Source organism: Arachis ipaensis, chromosome B4, assembly GCF_059453495.1.
Source record: "Arachis ipaensis isolate K30076 ecotype BB chromosome B4, ASM5945349v1, whole genome shotgun sequence".
NCBI lineage: Eukaryota > Viridiplantae > Streptophyta > Magnoliopsida > Fabales > Fabaceae > Arachis > Arachis ipaensis.
The window spans coordinates 51,512,892-51,539,562 of NC_142439.1; the positions used below are offsets into that span (position 1 = coordinate 51,512,892).

Consider the following 26,671-nt stretch of genomic DNA (forward strand, 5'->3'; position numbering starts at 1 on the left):
CGAAGATGTCCATGTCCTCCTCCAACAACACCAACCAACCCTCAAGCTCTTCTAGCCTTCCTTCCCAACCCCTTCTAAACTCCAAGGGCGGTCTCAACGCCATCACACTACGGTCCGGGACTACATTGGAGGAGATACCTCCTAGGGTCATGGAAGACATTCATGAAGAAGAGGTGGTCGTTGAAGCTCCACATGAAGAGGAGGAGGTAGACAAAAGGCATGATGAAGAAGGAGTAAGCCTTAAGGAACCCAAGAGAAAGGCTACAGTGGATGATTCCATTCCTATCCCATTCCCTTCATTGGTGAAGAAAGCAAAGAAGACCCCGGAATTTGATTTGAACATGCTTCAAGTGTTCAAGAAAGTTGAGGTAACCATACCACTTCTTGATGCTATCCAACAAATTCTGAAGTATGCAAAATTTCTGAAAGACTTGTGTACACACAAGGATAGGATAAGAGAGTTGGAGACATTATCCTTGGGTAGTTCAATTTCTTCCTTGATGGAACCTATTCCAAAGAAATGTGGTGACCCTGGACCTTGTTTGGTGACTTGTTGTATTGGTGGGCACACTTTTCATGACTGTATGTGTGATCTAGGAGCTTGCGTAAGCATCATGCCACTTTCTATCTTTGTGCGGTTGAATTTAGCTCCATTAAAGAAGTTGGCGGTGAAGTTTGCCTTAGCCAATAAGAGTGTGATCACTGTGATAGGAATAGCAGAAGATGTACTTGTGGCAGTCAAGGACTTGGTCTTTCTGGTTGACTTTTACATCCTTGAAATGCCTCCAACAGAAAATAGAAGCTCATCCTCCATTCTACATGGTAGACCCTTCCTTAAGACCTCTAAATTCAAGTTAGATGCCTTCACCGGCACATATTCCTTTGAAGTTGGAGATAAGACTATCAAGTTCAGTTTGGAAGAAGCCATGAAGCATCATCCCGAAGAGCATTCCGTTCCCCGATGTGATGTAATCAATAAAGTAGTAGCGAAAGTGCGAGAAGAAGACCACAACAAGTTATGCTACCCTATTGTTGAAGAGATGGATGACCAAGAGGATGAACAAGAGAAAGTTGTTGAAAGTGAACTCTGTGAGTTGGATGAAAAAGAACCTCAGTTTAAGGCAAAGAGTGAATTGAAGCCTCTTCCATCTCATTTGAAGTATGCTTTCTTAGAGAACAACCAAAAGTTTCCGATCATTATTGCTAGTGAGCTTTCTAGTGAAGAAGAAGAAAAGCTCCTAGATGTTCTAAGAAAGTACAAGAAGGCAATTGGTTGGAGCCTAGCCGATATTGTGGGGATTGACCCCCGCAAGTGTATTGATGAGCGGATAATTCATACGCTTTTTGGCATTATTTTTAGTATATTTTTAGTATATTTTAGTTAGTTTTTATTATGTTTTTATTAGTTTTTAAATAAAAATCACCTTTCTGGGCTTTACTATGAGTTTGTGTGTTTTTCTGTGATTTCAGGTATTTTCTGGCTGAAATTGAGGGACCTGAGCAAAAATCTGATTCAGAGGCTGAAAAAGGACTGCAGATGCTGTTGGATTCTGACCTCCCTGCACTCAAAGTGGATTTTCTGGAGCTACAGAAGCCCAATTGGCGCGCTCTTAATTGCGTTGGAAAGTAGACATCATGGGCTTTCCAGCAATATATAATAGTCCATACTTTGCCCAAGATTTGATGGCCCAAACTGGCGTTCAAAGTCAGCATCAGAATTCCCAGCGTTAAACGCCGGAACTGGCACAAAAGTGGGAGTTAAACGCCCAAACTGGCACAAAAGCTGGTGTTTAACTCCAAGAGAAGTCTCTACACGAAAATGCTTCAATGCTCAGCCCAAGCACACATCAAGTGGGCCCGGAGGTGGATATTCACGTCATTTACTCATTTTTGTAAACCCTAGGCTACTAGTTCTCTATAAATAAGACCTTTTTGCTATTGTATCTTGACCTCATGACACATTACACGTTTCATTTTGTATCTTCTACGGCATGAGTCTCTAAATCCCATGGTTGGGGGTGAGGAGCTCTGCTGTGTTTTGATGGATTAATGCAATTACTACTGTTTTTCCCATTCAATCATGCTTGTTCTATTCCAAGATACCACTTGTTCTTCAACCTGATGAATGTGATGATCCGTGACACTCATCACCATTCTCACCTATGAACGTGTGCCTGACAACCACCTCCGTTCTACCTTCGATTGAGTGTGTATCTCTCGGATTCCTTAATCAGAATCCTCGTGGTATAAGCTAGAATCCATTGGCAGCCATTCTTGAGAATCCGGAAGGTCTAAACCTTGTCTGTGGTATTCTGAGTAGGATTCAAGGATTGAATGACTGTGACGAGCTTCAAACTCGTGATTGTAGGGCGTTAGTGACAGACGCAAAAGAATCACTGGATTCTATTCCGACATGATCGAGAACCGACAGATGATTAGCCGTGCTGTGACAGAGCGCGTTGAACATTTTCACTGAGAGGACGGGAGGTAGCCATTGACAACGGTGAAACCCAACATATAGCTTGCCATGGAAGGAGCCTTGCGTGCTTGAAGAAGAAGACAGTAGGAAAGCAGAGATTCAGAAGATGGAGCATCTCCAAAACCTCAACCTGTTCTCCATTACTGCAAAACAAGTATTTATTTCATGTTCTTCTACTTTTTACAATTAAATCTCAGAATTATTGATATCCTGACTAAGAGTTACGAGATAACCATAGCTTGCTTCAAGCCGACAATCTCCGTGGGATCGACCCTTACTCACGTAAGGTATTACTTGGACGACCCAGTGCACTTGCTGGTTAGTTGTGCGGAATTACAAAAGTGTGATTGTGATTTCGTGCACCAAGTTTTTGGCGCCATTGCCGGGGATTGTTCAAGTTTGGACAACTGACGGTTTATCTTGTTGCTTAGATTAGGAATATTTTATTTTTGTTGGTTTAGAGTCTTTTATTTGAGTCTAGTTTCATATTTTAAGTTTGGTGTCTTCTTTGTGTTTTCCTTTAATTTTTCGAAAATTTGTGTTTGATTTTCTAAAAATTTCAAGTTTGGTGTCTTTTGTGCTTTTATTTACTTAAAAATTTTTTGAAAATTTGTTCTTAGTGTTAATCTTGAACTTCAAAGAGTTTTTGGTGTTCATCTTGACATTCAAAGTTTTCTTGTTTGTTTTCTCTATATTGATTCAAAATTTCTAAGTTTGGTGTCATTTTGTTGTTTTTCTCTTTCCTCATTAAAATTCAAAAATAAAAAAAAATATCCTTTCCTTTTTTACTCATAATTTTCAAAATTTTGCATTGATTTAGTCAAAGATTTTCAAAATCATATTTTTTTTAGTCAACTCAATATTCTAATTTCAAAAATTGATCTTTTCAAATCTTTTTCAAAAATCAAATCTTTTTAATTTTTGCAATCATATCTTCTAAATCATATCTTTTTCAAAATAATTTTCAATCATATATTTTTTTTATTACTAATTTCAAAATCTTTTTAATTAATTAATTAATTTAGTTTTCAATTTGCTTTGATTTTATTTTCTTTTAGTTTTTGAAATTTTATTTTATTTTTCTTTTATTTTATTTTATTATTTTCGGTCACTTTTAAAAAAAAAATAATTCATACCAATTCCCTTTTCTCCATCATGGACATAAGTGGAAGTGAACAGTCCAGAAGGACTCTGGGATCATATGCTAACCCCATTACAGCTGCATATGGGAGTAGCATCTGTATACCTCCCATCAAAGCAAGCAGCTTTGAGCTAAATCTTCAGCTCATTATCATGGTGTAGCAAAATTGCCAGTATTTCGGTCTTCCACAAGAAGAACCTACTGAGTTTTTGGCACAGTTCTTACAAATTGCTGACACAGTACGTGATAAAGAGGTGGATCAGGATGTCTACAGATTATTACTGTTTCCATTTGCTGTAAAAGATCAAGTTAAGAGGTGGTTGAATAACCAACCCACAGCAAGCATAAAAACATGGAGACAGTTATCAGACAAATTATTGAATCAATTTTACCCTCCAAAAAGGATGACACAGCTAAGGCTGGACATCCAAGACTTTAAACAAAAGGATCATGAATCCCTTTATAATGCTTGGGAGAGGTACAGATGTATGCTAAGGAAGTGCCCCTCTGAAATTTTTTCAGAGTGGGTACAGTTAGACATCTTCTACTATGGGCTTACAGAAAAAGCTCAGATGTCCCTAGACCACTCAGCTGGTGGATCTATACACATGAGAAAAACAATTGAAGAGGCTCAAGAACTCATAGATACAGTTGCTAGAAATCAACATCTGTACTCAAACAGTGAGTCCTCTACAAAAGAAGAAGCTATGGCAGTAACTACTGATCTTAATCCTCAAGAACAGATTGTTGAGCTTAATCAGCAATTACTCCTTATGACAAAACAATTAGCAGAATTTAAAGAGATGCTCCAAGACACTAAAAATGCTAACAAGAATATGGAAGCACAATTGAATCAGACAAGACAGCAGCTATCTAAACAGATAACAGAAGAATGCCAAGCTGTTAAATTAAGGAGTGGGAGGACACTGAATGTATCAGTTCAAAGTGGCAAAAAGCCAAGAAAGGAACAACTGATAGAGGATAAACAAACCACTGCCCAACATTCCTCTGAGGACAGTAAGAGCCCAGAGAGGAATACTTCTGGCGTTCAAATGCCAGAAAAGGGGGAAAAGTTGGCGTTAAACGCTCATTCCTTGCCCAGTTCTGGCGTTCAAACGCCGGAAAAGGGTGGGAAGCTGGCGTTAAACGCCCATTCTGTACCCAATCCTAGCGTTCAAACGCCAATGAGGAATCAGACACCTGAGAGTGCTGATAGTAACCCCTCTAAGAAGGCTTCTCCAACCACCTCTGTAGGGAATAAACCTGCAGCAACTAAGGTTGTAGAATATAAAGCCAAGATGCCTTATCCTCAGAAACTCCGCCAAGCGAAACAGGATAAACAATTTGCCCGCTTTGCAGACTATCTCAGGACTCTTGAAATAAAGATTCCGTTTGCAGAGGCACTTGAGCAAAAACCCTCTTATGCTAAGTTCATGAAAGAGATCTTAAGTCATAAGAAGGATTGGAGAGAAACTGAAAAGTGTTTCTCACTGAAGAATGCAGTGCAGTCATTCTGAAAAGCTTACCAGAGAAGCTTCAAGATCCAGGGAGCTTTATGATACCATGCACATTAGAGGGCGCTTGTACCAAGACAGCCCTATGTGACCTTGAAGCAAGTATCAACCTAATACCTGCATCCACTATCAGAAAGCTTGGGTTGACTGAAGAAGTCAAACCAACCCGGATATATCTCCAACTTGCTGATGGCTCCATTAAATATCCATCAGGCAGGATTGAGGACATAATTGTCAAGGTTGGGCCATTTGCCTTTCCCATTAACTTTGTAGTGCTGGAGATGGAGGAGCACAAGAGTACAACTCTCATCCTAGGAAGACCTTTCCTAGCAACTGGACGAACTCTTATTGATGTACAAAAAGGAGAAGTAACCCTGAGAGTCAATGAGAATGAGTTCAAGTTGAATGCTATCAAAGCTATGCAGCATCCAGACACATCAAATGACTGTATGAGCACTGATATTATTGACTCTTTGGTGGAAGAGATTAATATGACTGAGAGTCTCGAATCAGAGCTAGAGAATATCTTTAAAGATGTTCAGCCTGACCTGGAGAAACTAAAGGAAATAAAAGAACCTCTGAAAATTCCTCAGGAAGAGGATAAGCCTCCTAAACCCGAGCTCAAGCCACTACCACCATCCCTGAAGTATGCATTTCTGGGAGAAGGTGACACTTTTCCAGTGATCATAAGCTTTGCCTTAAATTCACAGGAAGAGGAAGCACTGATTCAAGTGCTGAGGACACACAAGACAGCTCTTGGGTGGTCCATAAGTGATCTTAAGGGCATTAGCCCAGCAAGATGCATGCACAAAATCCTATTGGAAGATAATGCCAAGCCAGTGGTTCAACCACAGAGGCGGCTAAATCCAGCCATGAAGCAAGTGGTGCAGAAAGAGGTCACTAAGTTACTAGAGGCTGGGATTATTTATCCCATTTCTGATAGCCCCTGGGTGAGCCCTGTCCAAGTTGTCCCCAAGAAGGGAGGCATGACAGTGGTTCATAATGAAAAGAATGAACTGGTTCCTACAAGAACAGTTACAGGTTGGCGTATGTGTATTGACTACAGAAGGCTCAATACAGCCACCAGGAAGGATCATTTTCCTCTACCATTCATAGACCAAATGCTAGAAAGACTAGCGGGTCATGATTATTACTGCTTTTTGGATGGCTATTCAGGCTATAATCAAATTGCAGTGGACCCTAAAGATCAAGAGAAAACAGCATTCATCTGTCCTTCTGGCGTATTTGCCTACAGGAGAATGCCTTTTGGTCTATGCAATGCACCTGCAACTTTTCAGAGGTGCATGCTCTCCATCTTCTCTGATATGGTAGAAAAGTTCCTGGAAGTCTTCATAGATGACTTTTCAGTATTTGGAGACTCATTCAGTTCCTGTCTTGATCATCTAGCACTTGTCCTGAAAAGGTGCCAAGAGACTAACCTGGTCTTAAACTGGGAGAAATGTCACTTTATGGTGACTGAAGGAATCGTCCTTGGGCACAAAATTTCAAGCAAGGGAATAGAGGTGGATCAAGCAAAGGTAGAGGTAATTGAAAAATTACCACCACCTGCCAATGTTAAGGCAATTAGAAGCTTCCTGGGGCATGCAGGATTCTACAGAAAGGTTTATAAAGGATTTTTCAAAAATTGCAAAACCTCTGAGTAACTTACTAGCTACTGACATACCATTTGTGTTTGACACTGAGTGTCTACAGGCGTTTGAGGCCCTGAAAGCCAAACTGGTCACAGCACCAGTCATCTCTGCACCAGACTGGACATTACCATTCGAACTAATGTGTGATGCCAGTGACCATGCCATTGGTGCAGTGTTGGGACAGAGGCACAACAAGCTTTTGCACGTCATTTATTATGCTAGCCGTGTTCTAAATGACGCACAGAAGAATTACACAACCACAGAAAAAGAGCTACTTGCAGTGGTTTATGCCATTGACAAGTTTAGATCCTATTTAGTAGGATCAAAAGTGATTGTGTACACTGATCATGCTGCTCTTAAATACATACTCACAAAGCAGGATTCAAAACCCAGGCTCATAAGATGGGTGTTGCTTCTGCAAGAGTTTGATATAGAAATAAGAGACAAAAAAGGGACAGAGAACCAGGTAGATGATCACTTGTCCCGGATAGAACTAGTAGATGGGGCGTCCCTCCCCTCTACTGAGATCTCTAAGACCTTTCCAGATGAGCAACTCTTTGCCATTCAGGAAACACCATGGTTTGCAGACATTGCAAACTATAAAGCTGTAAGGTTCATACCCTAGGAGTACAGCAGGGTGCAAAGAAAAAAATTAATTTCAGATGCCATGTACTACCTATGGGATGAGCCACATCTCTTTAAGAGATGTGCAGACGGAATGATTCGAAGATGTGTACCTAGAGAGGAAGCACAAAAGATCCTATGGCATTGCCATAGATCACAGTATGGGGGACATTTCAGAATTGAGCGAACAGCCACTAAGGTCCTCCAATGTGGTTTTTACTGGCCTACTCTCTATAGGGATGCCCGAGAGTTTGTGCGTAACTGTGACAGTTGCCAAAGAGCTAGTAACCTGCCTCATGGTTACGCCATGCCTCAACAAGGGATCTTAGAGATTGAATTGTTTGATGTATGGGGAATTGACTTCATGGGTCCTTTCCCACCATCATACTCAAACACTTATATTCTGGTGGCAGTGGACTATGTATCTAAATGGGTAGAAGCAATTGCCACACCCAATAATGATATTAAGACCATGCTGAAATTCCTCCAGAAACACATCTTCAGCAGGTTCGGCGTTCCCAGAGTACTAATCAGTGATGGGGGCACTCATTTCTGCAATAAACAGCTGTCCTCTGCCATGGTCAGATATGGGATAAACTACAAAGTGGCAACTCTGTATCATCCACAGACAAATGGGCAAGCTGAAGTCTCTAATAGAGAGCTAAAAAGAATCCTGGAACGGACTGTAATTGCCCGCAGAAAGGATTGGGCAAGGAGCTTGGATGATGCTCTATGGGCATATAGAACAGCATTCAAGACCCCTATAGGAACCTCTCCATACCAACTTGTGTATGGCAAGGCCTGTCATCTGCCCGTGGAACTAGAGCATAAAGCCTACTGGGCAACCAGATTCCTAAACCTGGATGCTAAGTTAGCTGGTGAAAAAAGATTGCTCTAGCTAAATGAGCTAGAGGAATTCAGACTCAGTGCCTTTGAAAATGCCAAAATCTATAAGGAAAAGGTAAAGCAGTGGCATGACAAGAAGTTGTCATCCATAGTCTTTGAGCCAGGACAAAAAGTTCTGCTCTTCAACTCTAGGCTCAGACTATTCCCAGGAAAACTGAAATCCCAATGGAGGGGTCCATATGTGATTACAGGAGTGTCACCATATGCATATATTGAGCTTCAAGATATTGATTCTGACAAAAAATTCATTGTTAATGGACAGAGGATCAAACATTATCTTGAAAGCAATTTTGAGCAGGAATGCTCAAAGCTGAGGCTTGAATGAGTCTCAGTAGAGGTCCAGCTAAAGACAATAAAGAAGCGCTTGCTGGGAGGCAACCCAGTCATTGGAAAGTTATTTGATTTACTTAATAGAAGTTTAATATATATTCTTTAAGGTTGATCATCAAAATTGAAGGAATTCACAGAGTTACAGAAGGATTCAGTGAAAAAAGCAGAGAAAAGAAGCTTGCTGGCAGGAAAACACCAGTAAGGGGCACTCTGGGCGTTAAACGCCAGAATGAATACCATTCTGGGCGTTTAACGCCAGTAAAGGCACCATTTTGGGCGTTAAACGCCAGAATGGGCACCATTCTGGGCGTTTAACGCCAGAATTGCAGCATCCTAGGTGTTCAGCAAAACGCCCAGTGATAAAGGGGTTTCTGGCGCTTAACGCCAGCCAGGGCACCTGGCTGGGCGTTAAACACCCATAATGGCCACCTTATGGGCGTTAAACGCCAGAATGGATACCATTTTGGGCGTTTAACACCAGAAAGGCAGGGGAAGGAGATTTTGCTTTCCACTTCAAATTTTTTCACACTTTCATGTTTTGACCCATAATTTCCTACATAAACATGTTAAAAATTTTCATCATTCACCCTCACATTTCAAAAATTCAACAATTTCCTCAACTATTTTTCAAATCTCTTTCAAATCCTTTATAAATCTTCTTCAAAAACTCAAGTATTTTCTCAAATTCTTTCCATATCTTCTCAAATCTCTTCCAAAACTTGCGAAATCCCTCCCCCTCCCTTATAAATACACATTTGGCCATCCCCCTCTCTTCACCATTCGAATTTGCTTCTCCTCCTCTCTCTCTGCTTTCCTTTCTTTTGCTTGAGGGCAAGCAAACTTCTAAGTTTGGTGTGCTTTTTCGTGATCACTAAGCTAAGGCTCATCAAGATCATGGCTCCTAAGGAAAAACAATCCAATTCAAGAGGCAAGAAAGAGAATACTCCAAAGAATTTTTGGAGTCAAGAGAGGTTTTTAACCAAAGAACATGCGGACCATTACCTCAAAATAATGGGTCTAAGGTCAGTGATCCCGGAAGTTAAATTCGATCTGAAAGAAGACGAATATCCGAAGATCCAAGAGCAAATTCGAAATAGAGGATGGGAAATTCTAGCCAATCTTGAGACAAGGGTTAGAAGAAACATGGTTCAGGAATTCTACTCAAATCTGTGGCTGACAGATAAGTAGAGAATGACTGGAACTGCTTTCCATACCTACAGGACCATGGTCAGAGGGAAAATTATTTATTTCCATCTAGACAAAATAAGAGAGGTCTTCAAACTACCTCAACTACAAGATGATCCTGACTCCTTTAACAGGAGAATGGTGAGAACAGATAAGGGGTTGGACCAAGTTCTAGAGGACATATGCCTCCCTGGAACTAAGTGGATAACCAATTCAAAAGGTGTCCCAAACCAACTCAAAAGGGGAGATCTCAAACCAGTTGCAAGAGGTTGGCTAGACTTCATTGGGCGTTCTATATTGCCCACTAGCAACCGTTCTGAGGTCACTGTCAAGAGGGCAGTGATGATTCACTGCATTATGCTGGGAAAAGAAGTGGAGGTTCATCATCTGATTTCTTGTGAGATTTACACAATTGCAAACAAGAACTCCACTGAAGCCAAACTGGCTTACCCAGGCTTAATCTCTCTTTACTATGAGTTCGTCTGTTTTTCTGTGATTTCAGATATTTTCTGGCTGAAATTGAGGGACCTGAGCAAAAATCTGATTCAGAGGCTGAAAAAGGACTGCAGATGCTGTTGGATTCTGACCTCCCTGCACTCAAAGTGGAGTTTCTGGAGCTACAGAAACCCAATTGGCTTGCTCTCAATTGCGTTGGAAAGTAGACATCTTGGGCTTTCCAGAAATATATAATAGTCCATACTTTGCCCAAGAATTGATGGCCCAAACTGGCGTTCAAAGTCAGCATCAGAATTCCCGGCGTTAAACGCCGGAACTGGCACAAAAGTGGGAGTTAAACGCCCAAACTGGCACAAAAGCTGGCGTTTAACTCCAAGAGAAGTCTCTACACGAAAATGCTTCAATGCTCAGCCCAAGCACACATCAAGTGGGCCCGGAGGTGGATATTCACGTCATTTACTCATTTCTGTAAACCCTAGGCTACTAGTTCTCTATAAATAAGACCTTTTTGCTATTGTATCTTGACCTCATGACACATTACACGTTTCATTTTGTATCTTCTACGGCATGAGTCTCTAAACCCCATGGTTGGAGGTGAGGAGCTCTGCTGTGTTTTGATGGATTAATGCAATTACTACTATTTTTCCCATTCAATCATGCTTATTCTATTCCAAGATACCACTTGTTCTTCAACCTGATGAATGTGATGATCCATGACACTCATCACCATTCTCACCTATGAACGTGTGCCTGACAACCACCTCCGTTCTACCTTCGATTGAGTGTGTATCTCTTAGATTCCTTAATCAGAATCCTCGTGGTATAAGCTAGAATCCATTGGCGGCTATTCTTGAGAATCCGGAAGGTCTAAACCTTGTCTGTGGTATTCTGAGTAGGATTCAATGATTGAATGACTGTGACGAGCTTCAAACTCATGATTGTGAGGCGTTAGTGACAGACGCAAAAGAATCACTGGATTCTATTCCGACATGATCGAGAACCGACAGATGATTAGCCGTGTTGTGACAGAGCGCGTTGAACATTTTCACTGAGAGGACGGGAGGTAGCCATTGACAACGGTGAAACCCAACATACAGCTTGCCATGGAAGGAGCCTTGCGTGCTTGAAGAAGAAGACAGTAGGAAAGCAGAGATTCAGAAGATGGAGCATCTCCAAAACTTCAACCTGTTCTCCATTACTGCAAAACAAGTATTTATTTCATGTTCTTCTACTTTATACAATTAAATCTCAGAATTATTGATTTCCTGACTAAGAGTTACGAGATAACCATAGCTTGCTTCAAGCCAACAATCTCCGTGGGATCGACCCTTACTCACGTAAGGTATTACTTGGACGACCCAGTGCACTTGCTGGTTAGTTGTGCGGAATTACAAAAGTGTGATTGTGATTTCATGTGCCATGTATGCATCGTATATTTTTCCAAGAGGGAGCTAGGCCGGTTAGGCAACCGCAAAGGAGGCTCAACCTAGCCATCCTTGATGTGGTAAAGAAGGAGGTCACTAGGCTACATGATCCGGGTATCATATACCCAATTTCTGACAATGAGTGGGTGAGCCCAGTCCAGGTTGTTCCCAAGAAATCGGGCATCACTGCGATTAAAAAGGATGACGGTGAAGTGGTCACCAAGAGAGTACAAAATGCGTGGTGATTGTGCATTCATTATAGAAGATTGAATGCCGCCACAAGGAAGGACCACTACTGATGAGCGGATAATTTATACGCTTTTTGGCATTGTTTTTACATAGTTTTTAGTATGATTTAGTTAGTTTTTAGTATATTTTTATTATTTTTTAATTAAAATTCAAATTTCTAGACTTTACTATGAGTTTATGTGTTTTTCTGTGATTTCAGGTATTTTCTGGCTGAAATTGAGGGACTTGAGCAAAAATCAGATTCAGAGGTTGAAGAAGGACTGCAGATGCTGCTGGATTCTGACCTCCCTGCACTAAAAGTGGATTTTCTAGAGTTAGAAAACTCCAAATGCCGCACTCTTAATTGCGTTGGAAAGTAGACATCTAGGGCTTTCCAGAAATATATAATAGTCCATACTTTGCCCAAGTTTAGGCGATGCAAACTGGCGTTCAACACCAGTTCCATGCTACATTCTGGAGTTAAACGCCAAAAACAGGTTACAAACTGGTGTTCAACTCCAAGAGAAGCCTCTACACGTGTAAAGCTCAATGCTCAGCCCAAGCACACACCAAGTGGGCCCCAGAAGTGGATTTCTGCATCATTTACTTATCTCTGTAAACCCTAGTAACTAGTTTTTATAAATAGGACTTTTTACTATTGTATTTACATCTCTGGACGTTTATATCTTAGATCATGGGGGCTGGCCATTCGGCCATGCCTGGACCTTATCACTTATGTATTTTCAATGCTAGAGTTTCTACCCTCCATAGATTAAGGTGTGGAGCTCTGCTGTTCTTCATGAATTAATACAAAGTACTACTATTTTTCTATTCAATTCAAGCTTATTCCTATTCTAAGATATCCATTCGCACCCAAGAACATGATTAATGTGATGATTATGTGACGCTCATCATCATTCTCACTTAGGAATGTGTGCCTGACAAACACTTCCGTTCTACATGCAAACAAGCTAGAATGAATATCTCTTAGATATCTAATACAGGGGACCGAGTCCGAGATATTAGAATCTTCGTGGTATAAGTTAGAACCCATGGACGGCCATTCTTGAGGTCCAGAAAGTCTAAACCTTGTCTGTGGTATTCCGAGTAGGATCTAGGAAGGGATGGCTGTGACGAGCTTTAAACTCGCGAGTGCTGGGCGTAGTGACAGACGCAAAAGGATAGTAAATCCTATTCCAGTATGATCGAGAACCGACAGATGATTAGCCATGCAGTGACAACACATTGGACCATTTTCACAGAGAGGATGGGATGTAGCCATTGACAATGGTGATGCCCTATATAAAGCTTGCCATGGAAAGGAGTAGGAATGGTTGGATGAAGACAGCAGGAAAGCAGAGGTTCAGAGGAACGAAAGCATCTCTATACGCTTATCTGAAATTCTCACCAATGAATTACATAAGTACCTCTATCTTTATTTTATGTTTTATTTATCTTTTTATCTCCATAACCATTTGAATCCGCCTGACTGAGATTTGCAAGATAGCTTGCTTCAAGCCGACAATCTCCGTGGGATCGATCCTTACTCACGTAAGGTTTATTACTTGGATGACCCAGTGCACTTGCTGGTCAGTTGTGCGAAGTTGTGACAAAGAATTAAGATTATGAACGTGCGTATAAAGTTTTCAGCGCCGTTACCAAGGAATGGAACCGTCACGATTTATGCGCACCAACTACCCTTTGCCCTTTTGGCACCTTTGCCTACAAAAGGATGCCATTTGGACTATGTAATACACCTGCTACTTTTCAGCGGTGTATGACCAGTGTCTTTTCCGATCTAATGAAGAATTGTCTGGAAGTCTTTATGGATGACTTCAGTGTTTATGGAACTTCATTTGATTGTTGCTTAGAGAACTTGGCCAAGGTCTTAGCTAGATGTGTTGACACTAACCTTGTCTTGAATTTTGAAAAAGGTCACTTTATGGTAAGTGGTGCACGAACTTGTGATCATCAACAATGGCGCCAAAGACTTGGTGCTCTCAAACGTGAATCACACTTTGTCACAATTCCACACAACTAACCAGCAAGTGCACTGGGTCGTCCAAGTAATAAACCTTACGTGAGTAAGGGTCGATCCCATGGAGATTGTCGGCTTGAAGCAAGCTATGGTCAACTTGTAAATCTCAGTCAGGCAGATTCAAATGGTGATGGAGGATTGATAATTAAAAGATGAATAAAACATAAAATAAAGATAGAGATACTTATGTAATTCATTGGTTGATTTCAGATAAACGTATGAAGATGCTTTGTTCCCCTTGAACCTCTACTTTCCTATTGCCTTCTTCCAATCATTCATACTCCTTTCCATGGAAAGCTTTAAGTTGGGCATCACCGTTGTCAATGGCTACATCCCGTCTTCTCAGTGAAAATGGTCCTGATGCTCTGTCACAACATCGGCTAATCAGCTGTCGGTTCTCGATCATGTCGGAATAGGATCCATTGATCCTTTTGCGTCTGTCACACGCCCCACAATCGCGAGTTTGAAGCTTGTCACAGTCATCCCTTCCCAGATCCTACTCAGAATACCACAGACAAGGTTTAGACTTTCTGGATCTCAGGAATGGCTGCCATTAATTCTAGCCTATACCACGAAGGTTCCAATCTTAGATTAGAAACCCAAGAGATATACATTCAAGCCATTGCTAGTAGAACAGAGGTGGTTGTCAGGCACATGTTTATAGGTGAGAATGATGATGAGTGTCACGGATCATCACATTCATCAAGTTGAAGAACGAATGAATATCTTGGAGAAGAAATAGACTTGAGTTGAATAGAAAAACAATAGTACTTCGTATTAATTCATGAAGAACAGCAGAGCTCCACACCTTAATCTATGGTGTGTAGAAACTCCACCGTTGAAAATACATAAGAACAAATAGTGTAAGCATGGCCGAATGGCCAGCCTCAAGGGTCTAAGGACTAAACGTCCCAAGATGGTATGAAAATACAATAGCAAAAGGTCCTATTTATAGAAAACTAGTAGCCTAGGGTTACATAAATCAGTAATTAATGCAGAAATCTTCTTCCGGGTCCACTTGGTATGTGCTTGGGCTGAGCATTGAAGCTTTCATGTGTAGATACTTTTCTTGGAGTTAAACGCCAGCTTTTGTGCCAGTTTGGGCGTTTAACTCCAGCTTTTGTGCCAGTTTTGGAGTTAAACGCCAAAATTCTTGAGCTAACTTGAAACGCCTGTTTGTGTCATCAAATCTCGGGCAAAGTATGGACTATTATATATTGCTGGAAAGCCTAGGATGTCTACTTTCGAACGCAATTGAGAGCGCGCCAATTGGGCTTCTGTAGCTCTAGAAAATCCACTTTGAGTGCAGGGAGGTCAGAATCCAACAGCATTTGCAGTCCTTTTTCAGCCTCTGAATCAGATTTTTGCTCAGGTCCCTCAATTTCAGCCAGAAAATACCTGAAATCACAGAAAAACACACAAACTCATAGTAAAGTCCAGAAGAGTAATTTTTATTTAAAAACTAATAAAAACATAATAAAAACTAATTAAAATATACTAAAAATATACTAAAAACAATGCCAAAAAGCGTATAAATTATCCGCTCATCACAACACCAAACTTAAATTGTTGCTTGTCCCCAAGCAACTGAAAATCAAATAGGATAAAAAAGAAGAGAATATACAATGAATTCCAAAAACATCTATGAAGATCAGTATTAATTAGATGAGCAGGGCTTTTAGCTTTTTGCTTCTGAATAGTTTTGGCATCTCACTTTATCCCTTGAGTTTAGAATGATTGGCATCTATAGGAACTCAGAATCCAGATAGTGTTATTGATTCTCCTAGTTATGTATGTTGATTCTTGAACACAGCTACTTTATGAGTCTTGGTCGTGGCCCTAAGCACCTTGTTTTCCAGTATTACCACCGGATACATAAATGCCACAGACACATAACTGGGTGAACCTTTTCAGATTGTGACTCAGCTTTCCTAGAGTCCCCAATTAGAGGTGTCCAGGGTTCTTAAGTACACTCTTCTTTTTTCTTTGGACCTCGACTTTAACCGCTCAGTCTCAAGTTTTCACTTGACACCTTCACGCCACAAGCACATGGTTAGGGACATCTTGGTTTAGCCGCTTAGGCCAGGATTTTATTCCTGTGAGACCTCCTATCCACTGATGCTCAAAGCTTTGGATCCTTTTTATCACCCTTGCCTTTTGGTTTAAAGGGGTATTGGCTTTTTCTGCTTGTTTCTTTTTTTTTTTGCAAGCTTTTCACTGCTTTTTCTTGCTTCAAGAATCAATTTTATGATTTTTCAGATCATCAGATAACATTTCTCCTTTTCTTTTCATTCTTTCAAGAGTCAACAATTTTAACATTCATGAATCAACAAATTCAAAAATATGCACTGTTCACGCATTCATTCAGAAAAATAATAGCATTGCCACCACATCAAAATAATTAAACTATTTTAAAATTTGAAATTCATGCACTTCTTTTTCTTTTTCAATTAAAAACATTTTTCATTTAAGAAAGGTGATGGATTCATTTTCATAGCTTTAAGGCATAGACACTTAGACGCTAATGATCATGTAATAAAGACACAAACATAAATAAACATAGAGCACAATTTCCGAAAAAACAGAAAATAAAGAACAAGGAAATTAAAGAACGGGTCCACCTTAGTGATGGCGGCTTGTTCTTCCTCCTGAAGATCTTATGGAGTGCTTGAGCTCCTCAATGTCTCTTCCTTGCCTTTGTTGCTCCTCTCTCATGGTTCTTTGATCTTCTCTAATTTCATGGAGGAGGATGGAATGCTCTTGGTGCTCCACCCTTAGTTGTCTCATGTTGGAACTTAATTCTCCTAGGGAGGTATTGATTTGCTCCCAATAGTTTTGTGGAGGAAAATGCATCCCTTGAGGCATCTCAGGGATTTCATGATGAGGAAATTCCTCATGCTCTTGTCCATGAGTGGGATCTCTTGTTTGCTCCATCCTTTTCTTAGTGATGGGCTTGTCCTCATCAATGAGGATGTCTTCCTCTATGTCAATTCCAGCCGAATTGCAGAGGTGACAAATGAGATGAGGGAAGGCTAACCTTGTCATAGTGGAGGACTTGTCCGCCACCTTGTAGAGTTCTTGGGATATAACCTCATAAACTTCCACTTCTTCTCCAATCATGATGCTATGTATCATGATAGCCCGGTCTATAGTAGCTTCGGACCGGTTGCTAGTGGGAATGATTGAGCGTTGGATGAACTCCAACCATCCCCTAGCCACGGGCTTGAAGTCATGCCTTCTTAGTTGAACCGGCTTCCCTCTTGAATCTCTCTTCCATTGAGCGCCCTCTTCACATATGTCCATGAGGACTTGGTCCAACCTTTGATCAAAGTTGACCCTTCTAGTGTAGGGGTGTGCATCTCCTTGCATCATAGGCAAGTTGAATGCCAACCTTACATTTTCCGGACTAAAATCCAAGTATTTCCCTCGGACCATTGTAAGCCAATTCTTGGGGTCCGGGTTCACACTTTGATCATGGTTCTTGGTGATCCAAGCATTGGCATAGAACTCTTGAACCATTAAGATTCCGACTTGTTGAATGGGGTTGGTAAGAACTTCCCAACCTCTTCTTCGGATCTCATGTCGGATCTCCGGATACTCATTCTTTTTGAGTTTGAAAGGGACCTTGGGGATCACTTTCTTCTTGGCCACAACTTCATAGAAGTGGTCTTGATGCACCCTTGAGAGGAATCTCTCCATCTCCCATGACTCAGAGGTGGAAGCTTTTTCCTTCCCTTTCCTCTTTCAAGAGGTTTCTCCGGCCTTTGGTGCCATTAATGGTTATGGAAAAACAAAAATCTTTAGCTTTTACCACACCAAACTTAGAAGGTTGCTCGTCCTCGAGCAAAAGAAGAAAGAAGAGAGTAGAAGAAGACGAAATAGAGGAGATGGAGTGGGCTTTGTGATTCGGCCAAGGGGGAAAAGTGTTGTTTAGGTAGTGTGAAAATGAAGGAGTGAAGATGGGTTTATATAGGTGTGAGAGGGGTGTGTATGGTCCGGCTATAGAGGGTGGGTTTGGGAGGTAAAGAAGAAGAGAGAGAGTGGTGGGGTAGGTGGGGATCCTGTGGGGTCCACAGATCCTGAGGTGTCAAGAATATCTCATCCCTGCACCAAGTGGCGTGCAAAATGCCTCTTTCTGCCAATCCTGGCGTTAAACGCCAGGCTGCTGCCCATTTCTGGCGTTTAACGCCAGCTTCTTGCCCATTCCTAGCGTTAAACACCAGTCTGGTGCCCTTTTCTGGCGTTAAATGCCCAGAATGGTGCCAGACTGGGCGTTTAACGCCAGTAACTGTCTCCTCTAGGGTGTTCTGTTTTTCATTCTGTTTTTCACTTTGTTTTTGCTTTTTCAATTGTTTTTGTGACTTCACATGATCATCAACCTACAGAAAACATAAAATAACCATAGAAAATAGAGATTTAACATAGATAAGTAAAAATTGGGTTGCCTCCCAACAAGTGCTTCTTTAATGTCAGTAGCTTGATAGTGGCTCAAATGGAGCCTCACAGATGTTCAGAGCAATGTTGGAATCTCCCAACACCAAACTTAGAGTTTGAATGTGGGGGTTCAACACCAAACTTAGAGTTTGGTTGTGGCCTCCCAACACCAAACTTAGAGTTTGACTGTAGGGGATCTATTTGACTCTGTATTGAGAGAAGCTCTTTATGCTTCCTCTCCATGGTTACAGAGGGATATCCTTGGGCTTTAAACACAAGGGAGTCTCCATTCACTTGAATGATCAATTCTCCTCTATCAACATCAATCACAGCTTTTGCTGTGGCTAGGAAGGGTCTGCCAAAGATGATGAATTCATCCATACACTTCCCAGTCTCTAGGACTATGAAATCAGCAGGGATGTAATAGTCTTCAACCTTTACCAAGACATCCTCTACAAGTCCATAAGCTTGTTTCTTTGAATTGTCTGCCATCTCTAGTGAGATTCTTGCAACTTGTACTTCAATGATCCCTAGCTTCTCCATTACAGAGAGAGGCATAAGGTTTATGCTTGACCCTAGGTCACACAGAGCCTTCTCAAAGGTCATGGTGCCTATGGTACACGGGATTGAGAACTTTCCGGGGTCCTGTCTCTTTTGAGGTAATCTCTGCGTAGTCAAGTCTTCCAGTTCCTTGATGAGCAATGGAGGTTCATTCTCTCAAGTCTCATTACCAAATAACTTGGCATTTAGCTTCATGATTGCTCCAAGGTACTTAGCAACTTGCTCTTCAGTGACATCTTCATCCTTTTCAGAGGAAGAATACTCATCAGAGCTTATAAATGGCAGAAGTAGATTTAATGGAATCTCTATGGTCTCAGTCTGAGCCTCAGATTCCCATGGTTCCTCATTAGGGAATTCCATGGAGGTCAGTGGACGTCCATTGAGGTCTTCCTCAGTGGGAATCACTGCCTCTTCCTCCTCTCCATGTTCGGCCATGTGAAATGTGGTTATGGCCTTGCACTCTCTTTTGGGATTCTCTTCTGTATTGCTTGGGAGAGTGCTAGGAGGGAGTTCAGTAATTTTCTTACTCAGCTGATCCAATTGTGCCTCCAAATTTATAATGGAGGACCTTGTTTCAGTCATGAAACTTTGAGTGGTTTTGATTAGATCAGAGACAATGGTTGCTAAGTCAGAGTGGCTTTGCTTAGCATTCTCTGTCTGTTGCTGAGAAGATGATGGAAAAGGCTTGCTATTGCTAAACCTGTTTCTTCCACCATTGTTGTTGTTGAAACCTTGTTGAGGTCTCTGTTGATCCTTCCCTGAGAGATTTGGGTGATTTCTCCATGAAGGATTATAGGTGTTTCCATAGGGTTCTCCTATGTAATTCACCTCTTCTATTGCTGGGTTCTCAGGATCATAAGCTTCTTCTTCAGAGGGAGCTTCCTTAGTACTGCCTGTTGCTGCTTGCATTTCAGACAGACTCTGAGAAATCATATTGACTTGTTAGGTCAAAATTTTATTCTGAGCCAATATGGCATTCAGAGTATCAATCTCAAGAATTCCTTTCTTCTGATTTGTCCCATTATTCACAGGATTCCATTCAGAAGTGTACATTAGTTGGTTATTTGCAACAATTTCAATGAGTTTCTGAGCTTCTGCAGGCGTCTTCTTCAGATGAAGAGATCCTCCAGCAGAGCTATCCAATGACATCTTGGATAGTTCAGACAGACCATCATAGAAAATTCCTATGATGTTCCATTCAGAAACCATGTCAGAAGGGTACCTTCTGATCAATTGCTTGTATCTCTCCCAAGCTTCATAGAGGGACTCACCATCCTTCTGTCTAAGGGTTTGGACTTCCACTTTAAGCTTACTCAATTTTTGAGGTGGAAAGAACTTTGCCAAGAAGGCATTGACTAGCTTTTCCCAAGAGTTCAGGCTTTCTTTAGGTTGTGAATCCAACCATGTTCTAGCTCTGTCTCTTACAGCAAAAGGAAAAAGCATAAGTCTGTAGACTTCAGGGTCAACCCCATTGGTCTTGACAGTATCATAGATTTGCAAGAATTCAGCTAAGAACTGATGAGGATCTTCCAATGGAAGTCCATGAAACTTATAATTCTGTTGCATTAGAGAAACTAATTGAGGCTTAAGCTCAAAGTTGTTTGCTCCAATGGCAGGGATAGAGATGCTTCTCCCATAGAAATCAGGAGTAGGTGCAGTAAAGTCACCAAGCGCCTTCCATGCATTGTTGGCATTATTGTTGTTTTCGGCTGCCATGGTTTCTTCTTCTTCGAAGAGTTCTGTTAGGCCCTCTAAAGAGAATTGTTCTTTAGCTTCTCTTAGCTTTCTCTTCAAAGTCCTTTCAGGTTCAGGATCAGCTTGAACAAGTATGCCTTTATCTTTGTTCCTGCTCATATGAAAGAGAAGAGAACAAGAAAGTGGAGAATCCTCTATGTCACAGTATAGAGATTTCTTGAGGTGTCAAAGGAAAAGAAGAATAGAAGGAAGAGGTGGAGAAGAGGGAATTCGAACTTATCAAGAGGGACAGAGTTCGAATTGCACCTTGATGAGGAGTCTTAGTCCTTTAAATAGAAGGATGTGAAAAGAGGGGAAGAATTTTCGAAAATAAATTAAAAGATTTTAAAAAGAAATTTGAAAATTTGATTGAGATTTTCGAAAACTAAGATTGGGAAAGAAATAAAGTGATTTTTGAAAAAGATTTTGAAATTAGAAAAAAGATATGATTGAAAAAATTAATTTTGAAAAAGACGTGATTGAAAAGATATGTTTGAAAAGATATGATTGAAAATTAATTTAGAAAAAGAAAATTTTTAAAATTAAAGTTGATTACTTGACTATCAAGAAATTAAAAGATATGATTTTAAAATTTAAAGTTTGATCCTTTCTTAATAGGCAAGTAACAACTTGAAAATTTTGAAGTGAATCTTTAATTGAAGCAAGGATTTTTGAAAATAGTAAAAATAAATATAAAATGGAAAGAAATTGATTTTGAAAGAGATATGATTGAAAAGATATGATTTGAAAAAGATTTGATTTTGAAAAAATATGAAAACTTGAAAAAATGTGAATTAAAAACAAAATCTTCCCTCTAGTGCCATCTTGGCGTTAAACGCCCAGAATGGTGCCCATTCTGGCATTTAATGTAACAGCCCAGACCACCCGCTAGCACGATATTGTCCGCTTTGGCACACAAGGCCTCACGGTTTTGCCTTTGACGATAGGGATGATAGCCGAAGCCCCCCCACACTCACTCGTCAAAACGCGTCATGCTAGGGAGAGGTATCCACACCCTTATAAGGCATGCTTCGTTCCCCTCTCCAACCGATGTGGGCCTTACAATCCACCCCCCTAAGGGAGTCCAGCGCCCTTGTTGGCACATCGATCCGGGTTCTGGCTCTGATACCATCTGTAACAGCCCAGACCACCCGCTAGCACGATATTGTCCGCTTTGGCACACAAGGCCTCACGGTTTTGCCTTTGACGATAGGGATGATAGCCGAAGCCCCCCCCACACTCACTCGTCAAAACGCGTCATGCTAGGGAGAGGTATCCACACCCTTATAAGGCATGCTTTGTTCCCCTCTCCAACCGACGTGGGCCTTACAATTTTTTTTTAAATTTAGACCATTTCTCGATTTGTACGTGTCATCCTTGCGCAGGGGCCATGCTAATCTTCTCTGTATCGTTCCAATTTTATCGGATGTCCCCGACTGTAACAGCCCAGACCACCCACTAGCACGATATTGTCCACTTTGGCACACAAGGCCTCACGGTTTTGCCTTTGACGATAGTTATGATAGCCGAAGCCCCCCCACACTCACTCGTCAAAATGCGTCATGCTAGGGAGAGGTATCCATACCCTTATAAGGCATGCTTCGTTCCCCTCTCCAACCGATGTGGGCCTTACAATCCACCCCCCTAAGGGAGTCCAGCGCCCTCGCTGGCACATCGATCCGGATTCTGGCTCTGATACCATCTGTAACAGCCCAGACCACCCGCTAGCACGATATTGTCCGCTTTGGCACACAAGGCCTCACGGTTTTGCCTTTGACGATAGGGATGATAGCCGAAGCCCCCCCCACACTCACTCGTCAAAACGCGTCATGCTAGGGAGAGGTATCCACACCCTTATAAGGCATGCTTTGTTCCCCTCTCCAACCGATGTGGGCCTTCGAGTGGTTTGAACCTTGAAAGTTTCGATTCAAATTAAGCTAACTGTAATTTAATTCTTATACTTCATGTCTAATGTATATCTTGATCTATCCATATTCTTGATTATCTCTTAAATTCTCAAAATCGTAGTCCCTAACCTTGAATTCTTCTTTGTGATCTGTGTAATTTCTTGATGTGTTTGAGTGCATGTCAGAATATTAAGGTTTTTGAAATAATAAGATCTATTAATTACACTGTTGTTTAGTGACGAGTGAGTTTAAAACCTTGATTAAGTTTGCTGGAAGTTAAAGTTAACAGTTGAGCAAGGACAGAGATAAGAATTCAAAAGGAATGGAAGTTGAAGAATTCTTAATACGATATAAGTGTTGGGAATGACGTTGGATGTTCAAGAGAATTTGAGACGAAGTTGATATGGACAAAACTTGTCTCTCAACAAATTTTCTTCGGCAAGTGTACCGAATTTGTCGTCAAGTAAAAACTCACAATAGAGTGAGGTCGAATCCCACAGAGATTGATTGATCAAGCAACTTTAATTAGAGGAATGTTCTAGTTGAGCGAACCAGAATTTGATTTGAGATTTGCAGAAAATTAAATGGCGGGAAAGTAAATAGCAGAAACAGTAAATGCTAGAAATAAAGAGCTGAATGTAATTGGCGGAAAGTAAATTGCAGAATCTTAAACGGGAATGGGGTAATTGCTCATAAAAGTAAATGGCAGAAATTAAAGAGAATGGGTAAGATCAGAAATGGGGAGTTCATTGGGCTCAGGAGATGTTGCATTCTCCGAATCAAGTTTATTTTCATCTCTTCCTCAATCAATGCATTCATTGATCTCCTTGGCAATCTTAAGTGATCGAATTCCAATTTCTTGGTAATTCAATCTCTCAAATCTTGATCAATAGTCAATTCCTTTGTCAATTGCTCATGAGAAGAGACGAGGTATGGTTACTGATTATACCACATGCATTTCCCAAATCAAGTGTTGGTAGGATTATAGTCACATATCCATCCAAACCCAATTGGATGAAGATCGAAAGCTTTCTAGTAAAATCAAGAGAAAAGATAGAAGAAGGAGAATCAAAACTAATATTGATCCATCAAATTACAACAGAGCTCCCTAACCCAATGAAAGGGGTTTAGTTGTTCATAGCTCTGGAAAATGAAAACTAAGATGGAGAATACATGATGAAAGTAAAACTAGAAGTGTAGAGAAAGTAAAATACAGAGAGTAGTTCTATGCCAAAGGCTCTCTAAAGTTTCCAACTCCTTAACTAATTCAAAGCTACTCCTATATATACTACTCTTCTCATCTTCTAGTTGGCTCTTCAAGTCTTGGGTATGGGCCTCTGAATCTTGAGTTTGAAGCAGTTATCATTTTCATTGGGCTTAGCTTTGCTTGCAGAGAGAAAAGGTGAAGTAGGCAGGGACTTTGACTCAAGACGTTAGTAGTGTCAATGTTAAGTGAAAGTGTGGGTTCGAGAACGTTAGTGACAATCACCTTTTTCACTAACGTTCCTAACCCAATTATAATCACGTTGACTTCAACGTTAGTGGCACTAACGTGACCACTAACGTTGCCTCTTGGTCCTTCGCACACATTATTGGGACTTACCTTTCCCAATAACATGGAGATTCCTCCATTGTCCCTACGTTAGAGTCCACGTTAACTAGGTTAACATGGCTTCTAACGTAGCAGTGCCAATTCTTCGAGAACGTTAGTGACACTTACCTTTGTCACTAACGTTCCAATGTGCCCCTTTCCCACATTAGAGTCCATGTTAACTAGGTTAACATGGCTTCTAACGTAGTAATGCTAGCCATCCCCAACATTAGTGACAAAGGTAAGTGTCACTAACGTTGGCTCATCATCTCTTTATCCACGTTAGCTTCCACGCTAACTTAGGAGTTAACGTTGCTCATGGTGGCTCTTGGTGGTTCACCCCAGCGTTAGTGACAAAGGTAAGTGTCACTAACGTTGGCTATCAATTGCTCTCTCCACGTTAGCTTCCACGTTAACTAAGTTAACGTGGGAGTTAACGTGGCTTATGGAGGCTTGGCCAACGTTAGTGACAAAGGTGAATGTCACTAACGTTGGCTTCTCTTTTGCTTCTTAACGTTAGAGTCCACGTTAACTAAGTTAACGTGGCAACTAACGTGGCCAATTATGAGCTTGGTCCAACGTTAGTGACAAAGGAGAGTGTCACTAACGTTGGCCTTGTTGTCTTCTTTCACGTTAGAGTTCACGTTAACTTAGTTAACGTGACTCTTAACGTGGGCTTATGATGGCTTCGAGGGCGTTATTGGCGATTACCTTTCTCATTAACTTTGCAAGTTAGCACCCATTCCACGTTAGAGGTCACGTTAGTGGGACTAACGTGACTGCTGACATGGTTCTTCTTTGCTTCCTTTGTCCTGAAATCAAGCAACAAAGTGCATCAAAGTTCTAGTCCAAGTCATGAGTCATGCATCATCCAATTTGTCATATAATTTATTCAAAATTCTTATGAAATCATGTAAAGTGCACAATGTATCCTTAAATCAAGATGTAAGTGAATATCTACCCAAAACTAGCTTATTTTCTAAGAAAATGCATGAAACTACCTTAAAAATAGTAAAGAAAAGGTCAGTAAAACTGGCCAAAATGCCCTGGCATCACAACACCAAACTTAAAGCTTGCATGTCCCTAAGCAAGTACTAGAACAAGAGAATGATGAATGGAATGCCAAGAGAAATGAGTCATTCTTGTGGAAGTCATGTTCCTGATTTTATGGTGGTTTCATGCATAGCAACTTAGGTTCATTCCTTCACTGGCTTTCAGACCTTTATCATGTTCTAGAATATTCACTTGATTGCATCCCATAAGACTTTTATTCATTGATCCTTTTGTTGTCATTTCAGGGCTTATTTGTGTTCTTAGGCTAAGTGCTCTGTAAGGGGGCAACTCTTTAGAATAAGCTTTCAGCCAACACTCCCGAACCAGTTGGTTCAAGGTGCTAGGTGTTGAAGCACCCCTAAGGACTTACTTCCTCAAGTCTCTCCCCCATACATACACACCACAGGCACATGGTTTGTTTATTTTCTTCCCTTGAGGTCTTGGTGTCCAGCACCTCTTTGGGTTACTAAATGTTCTGTAGCAAAGATTGCTCTTGATAGTGGACTTTCAGCTGATAATCCCGGGTCAGTTAACCCAAGTTACCAGGTGATAAAGCACCCCTGAGAGCTTAGTAATCCAAGCAGATCCTTGGTACAGGAACACCACAGACACATCCCTCAAGACTCAAACCCTTGGTGCCTAGCCTCTTTTCTTGCTATTTTTATTTTATTCTTCAACTTTGATTGTTCTTTCTCTTTTTCTTATTAGGATCTTGTTATTTAGCTAGTCTCATGGGGTGTGTTCAAGCATATGATTCATGACAGATAGTTGTCTTTCCACCTTGTGGTTGAACCAACTTAGCTAACTTATGACCACACCACAAACTCAGGAACTTACTCCATAGTATGAACTCCACTCTGGTCTTTTATAAAATACTCATTCTCTTTTCATTTGATTCAAAAGGACAAGCATACAATTAAGTAAGGAAATGATGCAGTAATGACATTCAGACTAGCAATCCTAGACCTAAGCAATGAAAAACTTAAAAGACAGAATTTAAAAAGGTTCCAACTAACGAGTAACTATTAATCAAAAGTGCATTCGGATTTCCAACTTTCATCATTCTAAGTACATGGAATTAAGTACAATACAACCTTTGGGTGATGGTTTCTAGTTGCCCTCTTTTTGTCATCATCCTAGTCTTTTCTATCTCACTTCCTTGGGTGAAGGTGCACCATTTCCTCACTTCCTTGGGTGAAGGTACATGGAATTAAGTTGCTTGTTCCCAAAGCACTTGAGAAATAGTTAGCTTGCATGTAAGCTTGTGACTTCTGAACTTAATTTGGTGTGTGAACACCAAACTTAGTTCCTTACCCAGTACAAAACCTTGCATATATGCAGAGAATCTCATATCTTGTTATTAACAAAACAATTATTAACTAAAGTCTAACTACATCTAAGTGGTTTCCCTTGA

General features: G+C 40.8%; 2 non-coding genes across 2 annotated transcripts; one reads left to right on the top strand and one right to left on the bottom strand.

Moving 5' to 3' along the window:
- The first annotated feature begins 20,174 nt into the window (after positions 1 to 20,174).
- On the top strand, positions 20,175 to 20,283 carry LOC148567545 (small nucleolar RNA R71). The gene has a single exon (XR_015882678.1). It is a non-coding gene; the product is annotated as a small nucleolar RNA R71 (small nucleolar RNA).
- A 1,762-nt stretch (positions 20,284 to 22,045) lies between these two features.
- LOC148567546 (U6 spliceosomal RNA) lies at positions 22,046 to 22,149 on the bottom strand. The gene has a single exon (XR_015881596.1). It is a non-coding gene; the product is annotated as a U6 spliceosomal RNA (small nuclear RNA).
- Between the last annotated feature and the right edge of the window lie 4,522 nt (positions 22,150 to 26,671).